Consider the following 21588-nt stretch of genomic DNA (forward strand, 5'->3'; position numbering starts at 1 on the left):
CAAAAGTTCAGAAACAAGGTAAAATGCAGTTTCAAAAAGTGGAAGTACAAACACATGCTGATAACACCAAGTTGACCGAAAAAAATCGAAACTTCACTATTCTGTATATTTAATTAAGTAAACAATACTAAACTAAGCTACTATGTGAAATAAGCACTAACTTTTGTTTGTATTTTATCCCGAAGATTACTATTACTGACTTTTACTGTACTAGTAGTGTATTTTCGAAATGAAAAATGCTTATGATCTAAAATTGATGCTTAGGAAACAAGACTAATACTGATGTTTTACACAGGCGTAAAATTAAACTTTAAAATTAGAATATTTAACTAGCAGTGGCTCGTAATGAATACAAAACTTACTAAGCATCAATCTAAAAGTGGTCTACCTCAGTGCTTCCACTGTGTCGGATTTTTCCGACATTGTCGGATTTTCGGCCCTCTTGTCGGACAAAAAAATATCGTGTCGGACTTCGGAATTATGTCAGATTTTCAGTAAAAAACGGATATTTTTCAGAATTGTGTATTTTTCTAGATTACTGGAGTCTCCAACTCCAATAAAAAAGGATTTTCAAACTAGTAAAATTAGAAGGCCAATTCTGTTAGGGATTTTCAGAAAGTCATTAGCTTTAGCGGCGAAAGTTTGACAAGGCACAATTTTTGAAAATATGTTCATGCTGTGCTCCAATCTGCTCTGATATTTCTGTTAATTTCAAGATCTGAGGAAAGTTAAGGTGATACTTTTTTCCAATGCCAGTATAAGATTAGAAAGTCTATTGCCAACATAGTAGCCTACAGTAGAGCTAGGCCACCATGGTTTAGTGACACCATGTGCTTCACAGGTTCAGAATGTTTTAAAATCTCATAATAGCCTACTCAAAAGAAGAATGCAAGTTGAGTCTGGGTCTAGGTATGTAGATCGGTAAACGACTGGTAAATCTGGCACTCTTTTTGAAGTCAAGTTTAATTCTAACAGAGAAATTACCCAGAATTTGTCCAGATCTGATCTGCAAAGCACACTTGAACCATCGTAGCTATCCTGAGCAGCACTATGGCCACTCAGAACAGAATAAATGGATTCCGCACCAAGCAGGATAGCCTAAATGTAGCCTACATCTACCCTGCATGGGCTGCATGTGTCTGGAACCGGGGTTTGGAAGGAGAAAAAAAGTTTCTCTGGGCAGTAGGCTATAGCTAACCAGTCAGGAATTCTACTATTTTGCGATCATCACCCAGCCCAGGCAACTTTCTCTAATGAGAGAATCTGTCTCTTGTCAGTAATGCCCAAAGTGAAATTATTCCCAAGCACAGCTAACTTCCACTTAGGACAAAAATTGGCGGACCTTTTTCTGAGTTGAATTTAGCTATTTCGGGACTGTATCTTGTTTTGGGCGTTCACTAAGTAGTAGCATATCCACTTATCAGGCAAAGTTGGCTCTATTGCGCAATAGTCTCAAAAGAGTAGAGTTCCTGACTGACAATAGCTAGGGTATCCTACAAGGAAGGTTTAAAAGGTCAAGAGGGTTTCAATTTCCTTTAAAGCTACTCTCACTATCGTACAGTAGATTTGCACAGGCTTTTTCAGGTTGGTGTAGCCAGTGTCATAGATTAATTTTGTTTTAATATATCAAAAAGTGTCATAGGCTATATAATTCACATTCGTTTTTTTTTCTTTTTTTCTTACTATTGAGATCAAGAAAGCTACAATTTAGTCAAACTGTATTGAAAACAGCAAACTTATCATCTACGAGATTAATTCAATATCATCTACACAATTATTCAATGTGCTTCACATGTTCATCTTTTGCTATTATCTCTCTTAAAATGAAATTCCGATTTAAGAAGACCAGCTTTCAACAGTGAACAGACAGTGAATTTCTTTCTTTTTGAAGTAAAGCATACTTTATAGATCCTTTGCTGTAATACACTTATTACATTTTACTTATCAAGTCTCGTTGCAGGAAGTACCATCATGTCAGACAGCTTGTCATCTTCTGAAACTGACATTGAATATCTTAGTGGGGAAGAAAGGCGGAAAAGAAAGGGAGAAGAAAAAAGATCCTTCAAAAGAAAGAGGGCTCAGAGGAAAAAAGCCAAATTCGGACACAGCTGGCTGAACGTCCCTGAATTTAAAGGGTGGCTTGCAAAGGACAAGTCTTCTGATGAAAAGACTTTCTGTTCGCACTTCAGTCAGTCCTTGTGCTGTGGTAAATCTGAACTTCAAAAACATGCAAAGAGTGCAAAGCACAGTGAAAGTGTAAGGAAATTAGAGGTTTCAAGAAAGCTCACTACAAGGATTGATCATGTCCTTACCACAGACAAAAACGAAGAAGAAAGCCTAAAGGCCAAGTTGGCTGCTTTCATTGTCAAAAACAATCTGCCTTTATCATGTGTAGAAACTCTTGTACTTTTTCTGAAAAGTTTGCCACACAAGGCTGTTGTTGAAAAAAATAGGCTGGGCAAGCAAAATGTGACAAATGTGATCAGACAGGCATTAGGACCCCACTACAATGAAGTTCTGTGTGATCAGTTGAGATTGACGCCCTTTTCTATCATTATTGATGAAACAACTGATGTGGCAGTAAAAAAACAACTTTCAATTGCAGTTTTGTTCTGCAATAAGGATTTTGAAGTAGAAGTCGACCTTCTAGATATGGTTGAGTGTCCTGAAGGGAAGGTGGAAACTATTTTCAATCTGCTATGCAAAGTTCTTGAAGATAAAAAGATACCTACGGAGAACTGGATTGGGTTCTGTGCAGACACTTGCAATACTATGTTTGGGTGTGGGAACTCTGTTGTCAGCAGAATCAAAGAAAAATTCCCATCTGTGATGTGTGTCAAGTGCAGCACCCATTCCATTCATTTGGTGGCTTCTTATGCTTGCAAACAATTGCCAAAGCAACTGGAAGATCTATGTTGGACTGTATACAATCACTTCAACATGAGTGCCAAAAGGCGCTCTGATTTTGAACTACATCAGCTATTTACTGACATCCCAGTCCTGAATGTGCTTGCCCCAGGTCAGACACGTTGGCTATCACTTTGGATGTGCGTACAGCGACTGTTGCAGAATTGGGATGCACTTCGTAGCTACTTTCAGTTAGTAGTAGCTGAAGATCCCACTCACGCAAACGACAGGGCATGGCAAGCCCTAAAGAATCCACTGCTTCTGATTCAGCTTGAGTTCCAGCTCTATGTACTGGAGCTGTTTACAGATTTCAATCTTCTTTTCGAAAGTGAAAAACCGTTGTTCCACAAAATAAAATTAGAGGTGGAGATACTCTTGAGAAAACTGGCCATGAATTTCATGAATACCAGCTACGTCAGATCAACCTTGCCTTGGAATCTTGACCCCAACAACGCAAGTGAATACCTTGCAGTGGAAGATGTGTACTTGGGAGTTGCAGCTCACGAGTCTCTTCAGACCTTGCAATCAGACCCGAGTACAAAAGCAGATGAACGTGAAGTGAGAGTCATCTATGAATGTGCTTGGAAGTTGTATGTAGAGGTGGTGAAGCAAATCAAGCAGCAATTTCCATTGAAGATGAACTGTTTACATTGTGCAAAACACTTGACCCTGTGACAGCTTTCGATATTGGTGCTGTCACTCTTCTCCAAAATATCCTTCAGCAGTATAAGGTACCATCATGGGATGCACAAAAAATTATAGAAGAATGGCGGAGTCTACTGATCATTGATCTTCCAGATGTGACAGACGTCTGTGATTTCTGGCTCCATGTGGCTTCTTTGAAAACGCCAAATGGTACACAGAGATTCCCCAACATGGTTGAGGTTGTGCAGTATCGTTTTCGAACGCAGTTGTTGAGCAGTTCTTTTCTACGTTGAAAGACGTAAAAACAGACCATGGTAATTCGCTCAAAAGTGTGACCCTTACCTCTATCATGCAGGCCAAGTCTGGCATGAAAAGAAAGAAACATGTATCCCGCAACTTAGAGGTCGATGCTCGCCTCTTAAAACGACTCAAGTGTGTTAGAGCAAACACGACGGCAGACGAGTGCGTTCAGTCTAGTGGAACTGCAGCTTTAGTTTAAGTTAGGTGCAGAGGAACGACGTAAGAGGGTAAGAAGCATAAGTGAATGTTTAAGCTACAAGTATCTCTCCTAAAAGAAGACAAAAATCGAAAACCCTGCTTTGCATTACTTTACCACTGTTTCGGATGTCTCGTACACGGCGAAAATTGCGGGCTTATCTTGAGAGCGGAAAAGAGATACATTTTCTTATGCTTCTACAATCCGGCTTACATCATTCGTTTGGGCATAGTCCTATGGACTTGTATGGATTATGGACTAGTCCATAGTCCTATGGAATCTACAAGGCATCAGCTAAAGCGTTTTTTTTTGTCTTTTTTTTTTCTTTTGAATATGCAAAACCATTGCCAAAGACTGCCATACTTTTTTTACATTAATAGTCTGATTTTTTTATACCAGTTTTCCAATAAATGAATACTCATGAGTAGCTAAGCATTCTTGAAATCGTCACTGCGTTCGTCACCTTCGTAGAGAGCCTGTACTAGACTGGACCATTAGGCCCATAAGGTATAACACTGTCTAAAACATGGTCAAGATCACCACACAGCAGCCAAAGAAGAAGTAGAAGTTGCTCTTGGCCAGTTGATCCGATGGAAAAAAAGGCATAGCCGAAAGTAAAATAGTATGGAAATCAAAATAACCGGGTTTTTTTTACGCCAAGAATACGGATTCTGGTTCAAAATTTCGGTTTTTCTTTGAAATTCCGAATTCGGTGCAACTTCATTTTCTTCTTGAAGTGGTTGACGGTGTTTTGAAAACATAGTGTCTTGGCTAATAGTCTACGGCGTCTGAACCGCAAATAGCTGCGTCGTCAGCGCAAGGAATTTCTAGCGCGGCTGCGTGCTAAAAGAAGGGCCAAAAGGATGAAAGCGGGAGTAGCAGGATCGGATTGGGGAACTGAATGGCGACTCGCTGCATCTTTTTCAGCCTTTTGTCAAAATCGGACTTTTGTCAGATTTTTCGGTTCGATTCGGACATTTGTCGGATTTTGGACCACCACGGTGTCAGAAAAATAGTCAGATTTTCTGTGGTCGGGTGTCGGAATTTTCAGGATTTTCAAAAAGACGGAACAGAAATCTAATAGGAACAAAGTGGAAGCACTGGTCTACCTATCGAAAAATAAAATAAAATTTGGAGAAACTAAATGAAGCCAGAGTAACTGCAACCACTTTTCTAGCAAAACTTTTACCATATTCATCAATATGTGTTATGTAAAATTAACCTATATAAATGTACCATACACAAATTAACCATACACCTCTGCATAGAAGAATCCAAAATCACGACTGTCTGCAGCAAACTAATTTCATGATAGTTTGAAACTGAACTTTTTCAAGGCAAATGATTAAGAAACTCTCATTGTGGTAAGCCAAGCGTCTCGGTCGTTCGTGAATGACTCAATAGATTCAAGCCAGGATTTATCCTATCTTCGTTCATACTTCTTGAAGCCACCGAGTGGGTCTAGGTCTGCCTTGATGCAGGCGAGCCACGTTTTCTTCTGTCCTCCATATCGCTTTTTTCATCTTAGAAGAGGCGTACATCAGAGGGCTATATTGACGAAGGTGTGCTGTGGACGATGAAGTACATGGCAAAACCATTGGAATCTTCTTTATTTGATTATAGTGGCGAAATCATAACGTTGATGTGCAAATTTGCGGAGCTCATCATTGCTGACTCGATCAAGGAGTTTGATGCCAAGGATTTTCCTTAGACATGAATGGTTGAATGCGTCTAGGGCCTGAATGTCGGAAACTTTCAGAGCCCATGTCTCGCAACCGTATAGTAGAACACACCGATGCATATACGATAAAATATTTTCTAATATGAACTTCATTAAATGATGTGACTACCTAACGTTTTATAATTCTTATCGATGCTCTAATTAATACCCACTCCTTACAACCTGGAACCGGTTTGGAATGAAGACATCAAGATAGAACAGGAAATACATACATAGGCAATTGTATGTAATTTATGAATGCATAAAAAAACAGTCTGTTGGTTTAATAAACCAATTTAATGAAATGGATGGCTTCATGACTTCTACCTGTGTTTCCTTTGAGAAAGGATTTTACTGATTTTTATTGCAGTTGATTCTGCAAATATTAGATAAACAACAAAGGAAAATGTTTAACTGTGATCAATTATAAAGGTAGCCTTCAGTGTAAAATTTCGAGTTTGTAAGTGTTTACAACAAAACTTCATTTTGTTTCCTAGAAACTCACATACAAAAAAAACAAAATAGAATAAGAAAAAAGTTTAAAAAATAAAACTACAAAATAGGCAAAGAAACCAAATTAAACTGAGAAACCCTAAGCACCCCAATTAGGAGGTGGAGCATTACCCTTTTAGACATGGCACCAAAAGTTCCGTTTTTAGTGCCATTTGGAACTTGCTGATAGTGGAATGAATTTATAGAAAGGACGTAAATATGAGCAATATCTTTTATATAAGCTATTAAAATTCTGTCGGAGATACCTGCGATACCAATACGCCCAATAAAAGTACGCCCATACTGGTACGAGTGATATCGATAAGTCCGATACCGATACGGCGTATATGCCTTTCCCCAGGCACTATGGAGGGTTATATCATCACCTAAACAATAGATATTGGATCTTTGAATTATGTTGAACAAAATGGCTGTCTCAAATTATGATTAGACGAATTTGGGGTGAGGGGGTCTTTAGGGAGGAGGGGGCAGTTGCCCTCCAATCTTTTTGGTCACTAGAAAATTTATTTTCAGTTCGACTGGGAAATTACACATCTCTCTATGATGTTCTTGTCCCTCCCTAGATGTACTAGAAAAAAAAGAAGAAAAAAACGGGAGACCGATCAGTGCTACCCATGCAAAAAAGTGATTTTCCTTGTTGTTCAAAAAGGGGAGCCGTAATTTCCTTAAAACGAGGTTTTCGGCCATGCTGATTCCAATGGTATACTTTTCATTTTGATATGAACCCATTTCTGAGGGGTTTCCGACTTTATTTTGAAATCACCATAAGTTTCTTTTCGCAATAAACTTTTACTTTTTGAACCAACCAAAATAATAGTTACCTCTCTGAATCAGTGTCAGATGGCAATTTTTTCATTAGATAACTTATTTCAAAGCACGTTTTATGCTTTTGGTTACTATGGGCTATGGTTCACTCTTTACAAGGTTGCAGCTACCACTGCAACCATGATGTGGAATTTTGTATTTTTGGCCAGAAGAAAGATCACTGATACGTGTGGATTTTTTTTCTTTGTTCTTACCAGGGCTGATCATTTCAAAGCAATGGTCCTAGCAGATCGGGGAAAGGACACATTAGAACGGAAAATTTAAAGTTCTATTACCCTGTTCAACTGACCAAAAACACTGAAGGACAACTAGCACCCACGTATACAACTTTTCCCCCTAAAGTTGTCCAATCAAAACTGTGGGGTAGCCATTTTATTCAACATAGTTGAAATATCTAATAACTGTATCTCTTGGCTTTTTTGCGTGCGCAGGAATATCCACGGGAGAAACTGCATGGAAAAATTATCATTCAGGAGAAATTCTCTTTGAGAAAATTTTCTGCGTGGAAAACTTTCCATTGGAGGGGAGATTTCCAAAGAAAAAATCAACACTGGAAGATTCTGCCATAACCTGAAAAACGATCAAAATAGAATAAAACCAGGTCTTTTTTTCAAAGGATAGTATGGTCAATAGAATTTTTGAGGCCAAAGAGCCCGCAAGAAATTTACCTGGGGTAAACTTTCGGTGAAGATAGAATTGTATGGGGGAAAATTTTCCATAAGCATTTATGGCCGAGTATCGATGGTTCGTTACATCGTGGGGAGGGGGAAAGTGCTTAATGTTTCAGAATGTAAATTTTTACGTTAACGTTCTTCAACCTTTCATTAGCATTCAGGTAAACATAGAAGATGATTTTGGGAAGGAGGGAGTATAAGCTAACATTTGTCCTTTTTTCAGTTGTGTCAAGCCTGAATGTAGGTGATGCTCGATGAGAGTATCCTTCTTACAACATTTTTTTAAACACATATATAACTGTCATTTTCTTACCAGAAAAACATTGGAGAGGTTGGAGGGGGTCAACTGTGTCACCAGGATATTTAGATAGGTTGAACGTGGATAGATGCTAACAGAGATTTTTTTTTTTGAAGATTGAGAGTATAGTGTCTCTCATTTTTCCATTTATATACTAGGTTTGATGGTATCTTGTTTCCCGAAGTCATTGCCTCCTCCTGGCGTTTATATCTTATCCTGTGTGCTATGAGGTATCCTAACATATTTACACGCTACTACTACTTGTAGCAGTACTACTACTGCTGCTGTTAGTATTAATATTAATAAGGCTAATCGTTTTATTTTGGAACTTCCCAGTTACTATTGAGGGGAAAGCTGAGCTAAATTAAAAGACATTATGTACATGCGGGTTATCATTAAGACGTATCAGCAATATCTCATAAACAGAGTATTAAGTTGAACTTTTTGGGCATGAGGAGGGGTTGTCAAAAAGGTACAATATGAATACTATTACTGCTTACGACTAATACAACTACGGCTATCCCTAATGCTGCTCCTATTGTTTATTCTATTACTTCTGCTACTGTGCCTACTACTATTACTAATGCAAGGGAATTAGCTAAACTTTCGGAAAAACGTTGAGGGTGATGTTAAACTGTATCAAAACACAATAGGCTCCTATGGGTTATCAGTCTAATATAAATTAAACTGTCAATCCACATTCATTAGTTTTTTTTTCAATGACCTTGTTTATAATGGTTTATTTTCGGGATATTCAGAGAAATAGAAATATTCAGCTCAAAATAAGATTGTTTTCAGTAAAGTGAAAATTATGCGCTTGTCTTTAGAAGGCATGGAGGGCGTCAGCCCAACGTGTCTTAGTCTCGGCTTATTTTGAGTTTGACTCAGTTATTTGTCGTAATTCCCTTTTGTTTTGGGTTTCATTTATTTATGTATGGTAATCATTGGTAGTTTTACGCTTAAAAAATTATTTGACTTGACTTCTGCTCATTTTTGAAATAATGAAGCATTTTAATTTTCTTTGAAGAATTTACGTTTTAGAAAATGTTTTTTTTTTATTAACTAAATTAAAAAACAAGTTTTTCCAGCTGAAAGTAAGAAGCAACGTTATAACTTAAAATGAACAAAAATTATTCCGTATATAAAAGGGCAGTCCCCTCGTCGGTACCCCTCTCTCACGCTAAACTTTTTTAGTACTGTTAAGACGGACTCTGATTCTAATCAAACGGCCCTTGTGTTTCAAAAGTCGTTCTTTAAGAATTTTGGGAAAAGGTCGAGTATTAGCGTAAAGAGTGAGGGTAATAAACAGGGGCAGCCCTTTTCACATTCGGTTTTAAGTTTTATAGTTGCTTCTTACTTTGACCTGCAAAAACTTTTTTTAAATTCAATTTCTGATTGTTGTTCAAACAATGCCAGGAAATCTACTTCCCCCTCCATTAAAAATTTTCCCTCCACAAAAAGTTTCTCCGTGAAAAGTTCCTCCCACGTAAAACCCTCCTCCCAGGAAATTACCCCAGGAAAATTCAATCCTCGCTGCAAATTCCAACCAGAAAATTTACTGAGGACAATTTCACCTGAAAAATTCTGCTTAGCGTGCTGTCATTTGATAAAAGAGGGATAATTTTTCCAAGAAATTGTGTATTTTACATAATTTTTCACAAGCTTTTTGTACATTTACTTTAGATTTTCCCTGTTCTTCTTCATAATATCCAAACAGTCCTATTCTAGTAAGTTTTTTTTCATCATATTTCACAAAGTACTTTTGAAAAATTTACTAGGCCAATTTCTACATTAATTGCGTGCTATTCTCAACTTTCCAAAAACTTTGACCGTAACTTAACTAGACAAACCACTCCTTTTTGCATAATATATTCAAACATTTACTTGCAGCGTCAATTTAGTCAAGTTGAAACGCTGACTGTCTATTACCTGAAAGGTCATTATACCCCTATTCAAATATTCTACCGTTGGGGAGTTTCTAATATAAAACTGATGGTAACAAACTAGCAGAAAAAAAATTTGGTGACAATGCATTTATTTAAGCTAGATAGAAAAAAAACTTCTAAGTCAAGTTGTTGTTTTCAAAAATCGCTACAAGTCAGTGTTAGGATAAGATATTTATTTCAAAAAGATCACTATCACAAGCCCACAAAGGGCCGAATTCGGACTTCGGAGTTTAAAACTATTAAACTTGTATGCACCATTTTCTTAGACAAGTTGAAATAGAATTTGCATGAAAAACCTTAATTTAGAAAGCCGAGTAAAAAAAATGGCCAACATAGATTTTTTTTTGCTAGATCGGGGCAATAGACAAAAACCAAAATCAACACCCTTATACGTCTATTGTTGCTAGACATGCTAAAAATATTTAACATGAAAGAGAGAACCTTGATACTTCCTATTGCCGTACCCCCTTAAAGTTGTGTTTTTAGGTACAAGGTTTGACTTATTCATAAACAGTTCCTAGCAACAAGCACCTCCCCATCCAGGTAATTCCCTGACAAAACTCAAGACTCCTTCCAACCTCTTGTGCCCGTAAGTATATGAATGAGATCTTTTATGGTATTTAGAGCCTGGCTTTGGCCAATTTACGGACCAACTCTCGCCACACTTCTAGGCAAAGGATTTCTGGCTTAAAAGCATGTAAGTCATTAGTATAATAACACCTTAACGACTGGGGAGGTTTTAAGAACTATTTTACTTCTAAGAAAGCAAATAGAATTTTGAAGAATTATAAGAGGTTATAGATAAAAAGTATTTGAAACTTAAATAAGTATTGAAAATTAAATATTGAAAGAGTTGCTTCTTAAAAAGACAGATTTTGCTGGTTTGAATTGGGCTCAAGCAGTTTCAAAAACATTGTTATAAGGACAAAAAACAGCGTTAAATACTATAACAAAAACCTAATTGCTTTCAGTGAAATTTTCAAAATCATATTTTTACTCTCGCAAAGAAAAAACGCGAGAAAAATTTCTTTTGCGTCACTAGTGACTCATTGTATGACTGGGATTCTTTGGTTATCTTTAATATAATAGTTTTTTTTAGATTCAAAGAAATGGCAGGCAATCTACTGATTTCAGGGTTTTAAAGGGAATTATCTGAACTTTTGCTTAGTAGAGTATCCAAGTAAAAAGATATAGCTACTAGGCCTATGATAGCCGCTCTTTTGCAGAGTCGCTACCTTGTTTGAGGAAAATTTCATTTCAATCGCATTGACCAAATCAAGAAGTGTACCTAATTCTAAATTAGAAGTCTAAACATTTCCTTGCAATTTTGAAATACACTCTAATTGCTAAAATGATGAATAAGGTACAGATACTTCCATTTGCATCCTATCATTAAACCTGAATATATGTTGGTGTGAATGTTTGAATTTCGTGAATGTCGACGTTCACCTGTGAATGTCCAGACAGACTTCCATTTTTCTCCTTGCATTTAGTCAGCGTTGCCAGTCAACTTTTTCAATTTAATGCAAGTTTTGAAAATGACATGTTGGGTTAGGTTTGGTTACGTTAGCTTAGGTTTAAACCCATTTCTGATATTTATAACCAAATTTACCCTTGCCTAAACTAGCCAAACCTTAAATTTTACCACCATTGATTGCATATGACTGAAAAAGCTGACTCGCAAAGCTAATTGAACCTAACCGGAGAAAAAGGAATCTCGGACATTCACCGATGAATGTCGACCTTAACCAAATTTTGGACAGTCACGATAACATATACCTCATATTTGCTTATTTCATATTTAGTTCTGTCAATCTGCTTAGTCAAGTTACCAAAGAGAGAGATATAACTACTAGGCCTACTAGATATGATAACTACTAGATATGACTAGTAGGCCAGTAATAGACGCTCTTTCGTGGATCAATCCCTTGTTTGATCCTAACTCCATTGCAGTCGAATACATCAATGATTTTGAGATTTAGAATTGAGATTCAATTTTTCCACGTTTAACTTCCTTTGATGGGGGTTTTTGCTTCTTCAGGTCCTTTTGATGATTTGTGCTGGAATATGGTGTTAGCAATGGCAAGGAATATCTCTAGCAAATTCGAACAGCCTGTTCCAACTGAAGGACTGCTGGCCATAGGTGACCCCACTAACGATATAGTTTAAATTTGTATAGAATATGGCTTAAATTCGGCAGAAGCCCCGTAATGCAAGTCAGTGTAATAGCAGTGATATATTTTTTTTCGTAGGGCAACATGAGAAGACTAGTTAAACTACTAACGACGAAGACAATGTTTAGACTAAGCATAAAGGACAAAATGAAATTCCTGGACAAAAAATAGCAGTTGATGAAGAAATCTATACTTTAATGATAGAACAGTAAAAAAAAACACAGCAAAAAAAAAAACACAAAACCAGGATATTCCAGGATTTTAGTGCGCTAAAATTACAGCGAAAAAGAACTTAAATGAGATTTTTTATTGAATCTAATAATAAACTCGAATAATGCTCCAAACACATGTTTGTAAAAAACTGAAGTTCAGCCTACTTCCTTTTAGACACAAAACTTTTTATTTGATGCAACTTCAAACTGTACATTCGGCTTTTCCCCCGAGTGAATTCTTTCATGTTTATTCAAACTACCCTTCCCGGAAAATTTTTCCTCACAAATTTCACACTCATAGGGCTTTTCCCCCGAGTGAATTTTTTCTTGTAATTTTAAATTGCTCTTTATGGAGAATTTTTTTTTCACAATATTTGCAGTCATAGGGCTTTTCTCCCGAGTGAATTCTTTGATGTGATTTCAAATTATCCATACGGGAAAATTTTTTCTCACAAATTTTACACTCATAGGGCTTTTTCCCCGAGTGAATTCTATGATGGGAATATAAATGGTCTATCTGGGAGAATTTTTTTTCATAAATTTTACACTCATAAGACTTTTCCCCCGAGTGAATTCTTTCATGTTTATTCAAACTACCCTCCACGGAAAATTTTTTCCCACAAATTTCACACAAATAGGACTTTTCCCGCGAGTGAATTCTATGATGGGATTGTAAATGGCCTATCTGGGAGAATTTTTTGCCATAAATGTTACACTCATAGGGATTTTCCCCCGAGTGAATTCTTTCATGCAATTTCAATCTACCCGTCTGGGAGAATTTTTTCTTACAAATTTTACACTCATAGGACTTTTCCCCCGAGTGAATTCTTTCATGCAATTTCAAATAACCCGTCTGGGAGAATTTTTTCTGGCAAATTTTACACTCATAGGGCTTTTCCCCCGAGTTAATTCTTTCATGCAATTTCAAACTACGCGCCTGGGAGAATTTTTTTCACAAATTTTACACTTGTAAGATTTTTTCCCCGAGTGAGTTCTTTGGTGCAATTTCAGCTTGTGCAGTTGGGAGAATTTTTTCTCACATATATAACACAAATAGTGTTCTCTCTCCGACAGGTTTCCTGTTTTACAATTATCTTCCTAATCACTGTTGCTTTCCAAAGTAGGTTGATAAACTGAGCGCTTTTCTAATTGATAATCAATACTGCGTGATGCGAATTCTGGAAATCTATACTTGTATTCCGAAGTCGGAATCTTGACATCTAGAATAGGGTGATCATTAAAGTTCAAAAGTTCAGAAACAAGGTAAAATGCAGTTTCAAAAAGTGGAAGTACAAACACATGCTGATAACACCAAGTTGACCGAAAAAAATCGAAACTTCACTATTCTGTATATTTAATTAAGTAAACAATACTAAACTAAGCTACTATGTGAAATAAGCACTAACTTTTGTTTGTATTTTATCCCGAAGATTACTATTACTGACTTTTACTGTACTAGGAGTGTATTTTCGAATTGAAAAATGCTGATGATCTAAAATTGATGCTTAGGAAACAAGACTAATACTGATGTTTTACACAGGCGTAAAATTAAACTTTAAAATTAGAATATTTAACTAGCAGTGGCTCGTAATGAATACAAAACTTACTAAGCATCAATCTAAAAGTGGTCTACCTATCGAAAAATAAAATAAAATTTGGAGAAACTAAATGAACCCAGAGTAACCGCAACCACTTTTCTAGCAAAACTTTTACCATATTCATCAATATGTGTTTTGTAAAATTAACCTATATAAATGTACCATACACAAATTAACCATACACCTCTGCATAGAAGAATCCACAATCACGACTGTCTGCAGCAAACTAATTTCATGATAGTTTGAAACTGAACTTTTTCAAGGCAAATGATTAAGAAACTCTCAGTGTGGTAAGCCAAGCGTCTCGGTCGTTCGTGAATGACTCAATAGATTCAAGCCAGGATTTATCCCATCTTCGTTCATACTTCTTGAAGCCACCAAGTGGGTCTAGGCCTGCCTTGATGCAGGCGAGCCACGTTTTCTTCTGTCCTCCATATCGCTTTTTTCATCTTAGAAGAGGCGTACATCAGAGGGCTATATTGACGAAGGTGTGCTGTGGACGATGAAGTACATGGCAAAACCATTGGAATCTTCTTTATTTGATTATAGTGGCGAAATCATAACGTTGATGGCAAATTTGCGGAGCTCATCATTGCTGACTCGATCAAGGAGTTTGATGCCAATGATTTTCCTTAGACATGAATGGTTGAATGCGTCTAGGGCCTGAAAGTCGGAAACTTTCAGAGCCCATGCCTCGCAACCGTATAGTAGAACACACCGATGCATATACGATAAAACATTTTCTAATATGAACTTCATTAAATGATGTGACTACCTAACGCTTTATAATTCGTATCGATGCTCTAATTAATACCCAATCCTTACAACCTGGAACCGGTTTGGAATGAAGACATCAAGATAGAACAGGAAATACATACATAGGCAATTGTATGTAATTTATGAATGCATAAAAAAACAGTCTGTTGGTTTAATAAACCAATTTAATGAAATGGATGGCTTCATGACTTCTACCTGTGTTTCCTTTGAGAAAGGATTTTACTGATTTTAATTGCAGTTGATTCTGCAAATATTAGATAAACAACAAAGAAAATGTGTAACTATGATCAATTATAAGGGTAGCCTTCAGTGTAAAATTTCGAGTTTGTAAGTGTTTACAACAAAACTTCATTTTGTTTCCTAGAAACTCACATACAAAAAAAAAACAAAATAGAATAAGAAAAAGTTTAAAAAATAAAACTACAAAATAGGCAAAGAAACCAAATTAAACTGAGAAACCCTAAGCACCCCAATTAGGAGGTGGAGCATTACCCTTTTAGACATGGCACCAAAAGTTCCGTTTTTAGTGCCATTTGGAACTTGCTGATAGTGGAATGAATTTATAGAAGGACGTAAATATGAGCAATATCTTTTATATAAGCTATTAAAATTCTGTCGGAGATACCTGCGATACCAATACGCCCAATAAAAGTACGCCCATACTGGTACGAGTGATATCGATAAGTCCGATACCGATACGGCGTATATGCCTTTCCCCAGGCACTATGGAGGGTTATATCATCACCTAAACAATAGATATTGGATCTTTGAATTATGTTTAACAAAATGGCTATCTCAAATTTTGATTGGACGACTTTGGGGTGAGTGGCTCTTTAGGGAGGAGGGGGCAGTTGCCCTCCAATATTTTTGGTCACTAAAAAATTTATTTTCAGTTCGACTGAGAAAATACACATCTCTCTATGATGTTCTTGTCCCTCCCTAGATGTACTAGAAAAAAAAGAAAAAAAACGGGAGACCGATCAGTGCTACCCATGCAAAAAAGTGATTTTCCTTGTTGTTCAAAGAGGGGAGCCGTAATTTCCTTAAAACGAGGTTTTCGGCCATGCTGATTCCAATGGTATACTTTTCATTTTGATATGAACCCATTTCTGAGGGGTTTCCGACTTTATTTTGAAATCACCATAAGTTTCTTTTCGCAATAAACTTTTACTTTTTGAACCAACCAAAATAATAGTTACCTCTCTGAATCAGTGTCAGATGGCAATTTTTTCATTAGATAACTTATTTCAAAGCACGTTTTATGCTTTTGGTTACTATGGGCTATGGTTCACTCTTTACAAGGTTGCAGCTACCACTGCAACCATGATGTGGAATTTTGTATTTTTGGCCAGAAGAAAGATCACTGATACGTGTGGATTTTTTTTTCTTTGTTCTTCCCCGGGCTGATCATATCAAAGCAATGGTCCTAGCAGATCGGGGAAAGGACACATTAGAACGGAAATTTAAAGTTCTATTACCCTGTTCAACTGACCAAAAACACTGAAGGACAACTAGCACCCACGTATACAACTTTTCCCCCTAAAGTTGTCCAATCAAAACTGTGGGGTAGCCATTTTATTCAACATAGTTGAAATATCTAATAACTGTATCTCTTGGCTTTTTTGCGTGCGCAGGAATATCCACGGGAGAAGCTGCATGGAAGAATTATCATTCAGGAGAAATTCTCTTTGAGAAAATTTTCTGCGTGGAAAACTTTCCATTGGAGGGGAGATTTCCAAAGAAAAAATCCACACTGGAAGATTCTGCCATAACCTGAAAAACGATCAAAATAGAATAAAACCAGGTCTTTTTTTCAAAGGATAGTATGGTCAATAGAATTTTTGAGGCCAAAGAGCCCGCAAGAAATTTACCTGGGGTAAACTTTCGGTGAAGATAGAATTGTATGGGGGAAAATTTTCCATAAGCATTTATGGCCGAGTATCGATGGTTCGTTACATCGTGGGGAGGGGGAAAGTGCTTAATGTTTCAGAATGTAAATTTTTACGTTAACGTTCTTCAACCTTTCATTAGCATTCAGGTAAACATAGAAGATGATTTTGGGAAGGAGGGAGTATAAGCTAACATTTGTCCTTTTTTCAGTTGAATCAAGCCTGAATGTAGGTGATGCTCGATGAGAGTATCCTTCTTACAACATTTGTTTAAACACATATATAACTGTCATTTTCTTACCAGAAAAACATTGTAGAGGTTGGAGGGAGTCAACTGTGTCACCAGGATATTTAGATAGGTTGAACGTGGATAGATGCTAACAGAGATTTTTTTTTGAAGATTTAGAGTATAGTGTCTCTCATTTTCCATTTATATACTAGGTTTGATGGTATCTTGTTTCCCGAAGTCATTGCCTCCTCCTGGCGTTTATATATTATACTGTGTGCTATGAGGTATCCTAACATATTTACACGCTACTACTACTTGTAGCAGTACTACTACTGCTGCTGTTAGTATTAATATTAATAAGGCTAATCGTTTTATTTTGGAACTTCCCAGTTACTATTGAGGGGAAAGCTGAGCTAAATTAAAAGACATTATGTACATGCGGGTTATCATTAAGACGTATCAGCAATATCTCGTAAACAGAGTATTAAGTTGAGCTTTTTGGGCATGAGGAGGGGTTGTCAAAAAGGTACAATATGAATACTATTACTGCTTACGACTAATACAACTACGGCTATCCCCAATGCTGCTCCTATTGTTTATTCTATTACTTCTGCTACTGTTCCTACTACTATTACTAATGCTAAGGGCATTAGCTAAACTTTCGGAAAAACGTTGAGGGTGGTGTTAAACTGTATCAAAACACACTAGGTGCCAATGGGTTATCAGTTTAATATAAATTAAACTGTCAATCCACACTCATTAATTTTTTTTTCAATGACCTTGTTTATAATGGTGTATTTTCGGGATATTCAGAGAAATAGAAATATTCAGATCAAAATAAAGATTGTTTTCAGTAAAGTGAAAATTATGCGCTGGTCTTTAGAAGGCATGGAGGGCGTCAGCCCAACGTGTCTTAGTCTCGGCTTATTTTGAGTTTGACTCAGTTATTTGTCGTAATTTCCTTTTGTTTTGGGTTTCATTTATTTATGTATGGTAATCATTGGTAGTTTTACGCTTAAAAAACTATTTGACTTGACTTCTGCTCATTTTTGAAATAATGAAGCATTTTAATTTTCTTTGAAGAATTTACGTTTTAGAAAAAGTTTTTTATTACCTAAATTAAAAAACAAGTTTTTCCAGCTGAAAGTAAGAAGCAACGTTATAACTTAAAATGAACAAAAATTATTCCCTATATAAAAGGGCAGTCCCTCCTCGGTGCCCCTCTCTTCACGCTAAACTTTTTTAGTACTGTTAAGACCGACTCTGATTCTAATCAAACGGCCCTTGTGTTTCAAAAGTCGTTCTTTAAGAATTTGGGGAAAAGGTCGAGTTTTAGCGTAAAGTTTTAGGGTAATAAAGAGGGTTAAATACTATAACAAAAACCTAATTGCTTTCAGTATAATTTTCAGAATCATATTTTTACTCTCGCAAAGAAAAAACGCAAGAAAAATTTCTATTGCGTTACTAGTGACTCATTATATGACTGGGATTCTTTGGTTATCTTTAACTGAATAATTCAGTTTCCATTTAATATAACAGTTTTTTTTTAGATTCAAAGAAATGTCAGGCAACCTACTGATTTCAGGGTTTTAAAGAGAATTATCTGAACTTTTGCTTAGTCAAGTATCCAAGTAAAAAGATATAGCTACTAGGCCTATGATAGCCGCTCTTTTGCAGAGTCGCTACCGTGTTTGAGGAATTTTTCTTTTAAATCGCATTGACCAAATCAATAAGTTTACCTAATTCTAAATGAGAAGTCTAAAAATTTCCTGGCAATCTTGAAATACACTCTGATTGCTTAAATGATGAATAAGGTACAGATACTGCCATTTGCATCCTATCATTAAACCTGAATATATGTTGCTCGTGAATGTTTGAATTTCGTGAATGTCGACATTTACCTGTGAATGTCCAGACAGACTACCTTTTTTTCTCCTTGCATTTAGTCAGCGTTGCCAGTCAACTTTTTCAATTTAATGCAAGGTTTGAAAATGACATGTTGGGTTAGGTTAAGTTAGCTTAGGTTTAAACCCATTTCTGATATTTATAACCAAATTTAACCTAGCCTAAACTAGCCGAACCTTAAATTTTACCACCATTGATTGCATATGACTGAAAAAGCTGACTCGCAAAGCTAATTGAACCCAACCGGAGAAAAAGGAATCTCAAACATTCACCGGTGAATGTCGATCTTAACCAAATTTTGGACAGTCGTGATAACATATACCTCATATTTGCTTATTTCATATTTAGTTCCGTCAATCTGCTTAGTCAAGCTACCAAGTAGAGAGATATAATTATTAGGCCTACTAGATATAACTAGTAGGCAAGTAATAGACGCTTTTTCGTGGATCACTCCCTTGTTTGAGCCTAACTCCATTGCAGTCGAATAGATCAATGATTTTGATATTTAGAATTGAGATTCGATTTCTCCGCGTTAACTTCCTTTGATGGGGGTTGTTGCTTCTTCAGGTCCTTTTGATGATTTGTGCTGGAATATGGTGTTAGCAATGCCAATGATTATCTCTAGCAAATTTGAACAGTCTGTTCCAACTGGAGGACTGCTGGCCATAGGTGACCCCGCTAACGAGATAGTTTAAATTTGTATAAATTATAGCTTAAATTGGGCAGAAGCCCCGTAATGCAAGTCAGTGTAATAGCAGTGATAGATTTTTTTTTCGTAGGGCAACATGAGAAGACTAGTTAAACTACTAACGACGAAGACAATGTTTAGACTAAGCCTAAAGGACAAAATTAAATTCCTGGACAAAAAATAGCAGTTGATGCAGAAATCTATACTTTAATTATTGAACACTAAAAAAAACACAGCAAAAAAAAAAAAAAAAAAAAAAAAAAGGTTATTCCAGGATTTTAGTGCGCTAAAATTACACCAAAAAAGAACTTAAATGAGATTTTTTATTGAATCTAATAATAAACTCGAATAATGCTCCAAACACATGTTTGTAAAAAACTGAAGTTCAGCCTACTTCCTTTTAGACACAAAACTTTTTATTTGATGCAACTTCAAACTGTACATTCGGCTTTTCCCCCGAGTGAATTCTTTCATATTTATTCAAACTACCCTTCCCGGAAAATTTTTCCTCACAAATTTCACACTCATAGGGCTTTTCCCCCGAATGAATTCTTTCATGTAATTTTAAATTGCTCTTTATGGAGAATTTTTTCTCACAATATTTGCAGTCATAGGGCTTTTCACCCGAGTGACTTCTTTGATGTGATTTCAAATTATCCATACGGGAAATTTTTTTCTCACAAATTTTACACTCATAGGGCTTTTCCCCCGAGTGAATTCTATGATGGGAATAAAAATTGACTATCTGGGAGAATTTTTTTTCATAAATTATACACTCAAAGGACTTTTCCCCCGAGTGAATTCTTTCATGCTTATTCAAACTACCCTCCACGGAAAATTTTTTCCCAAAAATTTCACACACATAGGGCTTTTTACCCAAGTGAATTCTTTGATAGGACTGTAAATGGTCCATCTGGAAAAATTTTTTCTCTTAAGTTTTACATTCATAGGGATTTTCCCCCGAGTAAATTCTTTCATGCAATTTCAATCTACCCGTCTGGGAGAATTTTTTCTCACAAATTTTACACTCATAGGGCTTTTCCCCCGAGTGAATTCTTTCATGCAATTTCAAATAACCCGTCTGGGAGAATTTTTTCTCGCAAATTTTACACTCATAGGGCTTTTCCCCCGAGTGAATTCTTTCATGCAATTTCAAACTACGCACCTGGGAGAATTTTTTTTCACAAATTTTACACTTGTAAGACTTTTCCCCCGAGTGAGTTCTTTGGTGCAATTTCAGCTTGTGCAGTTGGGAGAATTTTTTCTCACATATATGACACACATAGTGTTCTCTCTCAGACAGGTTTCCTGTTTTACAATTATCTTCTAAATCACTGTTGCTTTCCAAAGAGGGTTTATAAACTGAGCGCTTTTCTAATTGATAATCAATAATGCGTGACGCGAATTCTTGAAATCTATACTTGTATTCCGAAGTCGGAATCTTTACATCTAGAATAGAGAGATAACTAAAGTTCAAAAGTTCAGAAACAAGGTAAAATGCAGTTCCAAAAAGTGGAAGCACAAACACATTCAGATTACACCAAGTTGACCGAAAAAAAATTGAAACTTCACTATTCTGTAAATTTAATTAGATAAACAATACTAAATTAAGTTACTATGTGAAACAAGCACTAACTTTTGTTTGTATTTTATCCCGAAGATTACTATTACTGACTTTTACTGTACTAGGAGTGTATTTTCGAATTGAAAAATGCTTATGATCTAAAATTGATGCTTATGAAACAAGACTAATACTGATGTTTTACACAGGCGTAAAATTAAACTTTAAAATTAGAATATTTAACTAGCAGTGGCTCGTAATGAATACAAAACTTACTAAGCATCAATCTAAAAGTGGTCTACCTATCGAAAAATAAAATAAAATTTGGAGAAACTAAATGAACCCAGAGTAACCGCAACCACTTTTCTAGCAAAACTTTAACCATATTCATCAATATGTGTTATGTAAAATTTACCTATATAAATGTACCATACACAAATTAACCATACACCTCTGCATAGAAGAATCCACAATTACAACTGTCTGCAGCAAACTAATTTCATGATAGTTTGAAACTGAACTTTTTCAAAG

At 36.1% G+C, this 21588-nt stretch overlaps 1 protein-coding gene across 1 annotated transcript in view; it reads left to right on the forward strand.

The window, feature by feature from the left end:
* The window catches only part of LOC148941796 (uncharacterized), a 539516-nt gene that overhangs the window by 345037 nt on the left and 172891 nt on the right, over positions 1-21588 (forward strand). The window lies entirely within an intron of this gene.

Source organism: Artemia sp. Qi Xiang Cuo, chromosome 17 (genome assembly GCF_049724085.1).
Source record: "Artemia sp. Qi Xiang Cuo chromosome 17, ASM4972408v1, whole genome shotgun sequence".
Taxonomy (NCBI): domain Eukaryota; kingdom Metazoa; phylum Arthropoda; class Branchiopoda; order Anostraca; family Artemiidae; genus Artemia; species Artemia sp. Qi Xiang Cuo.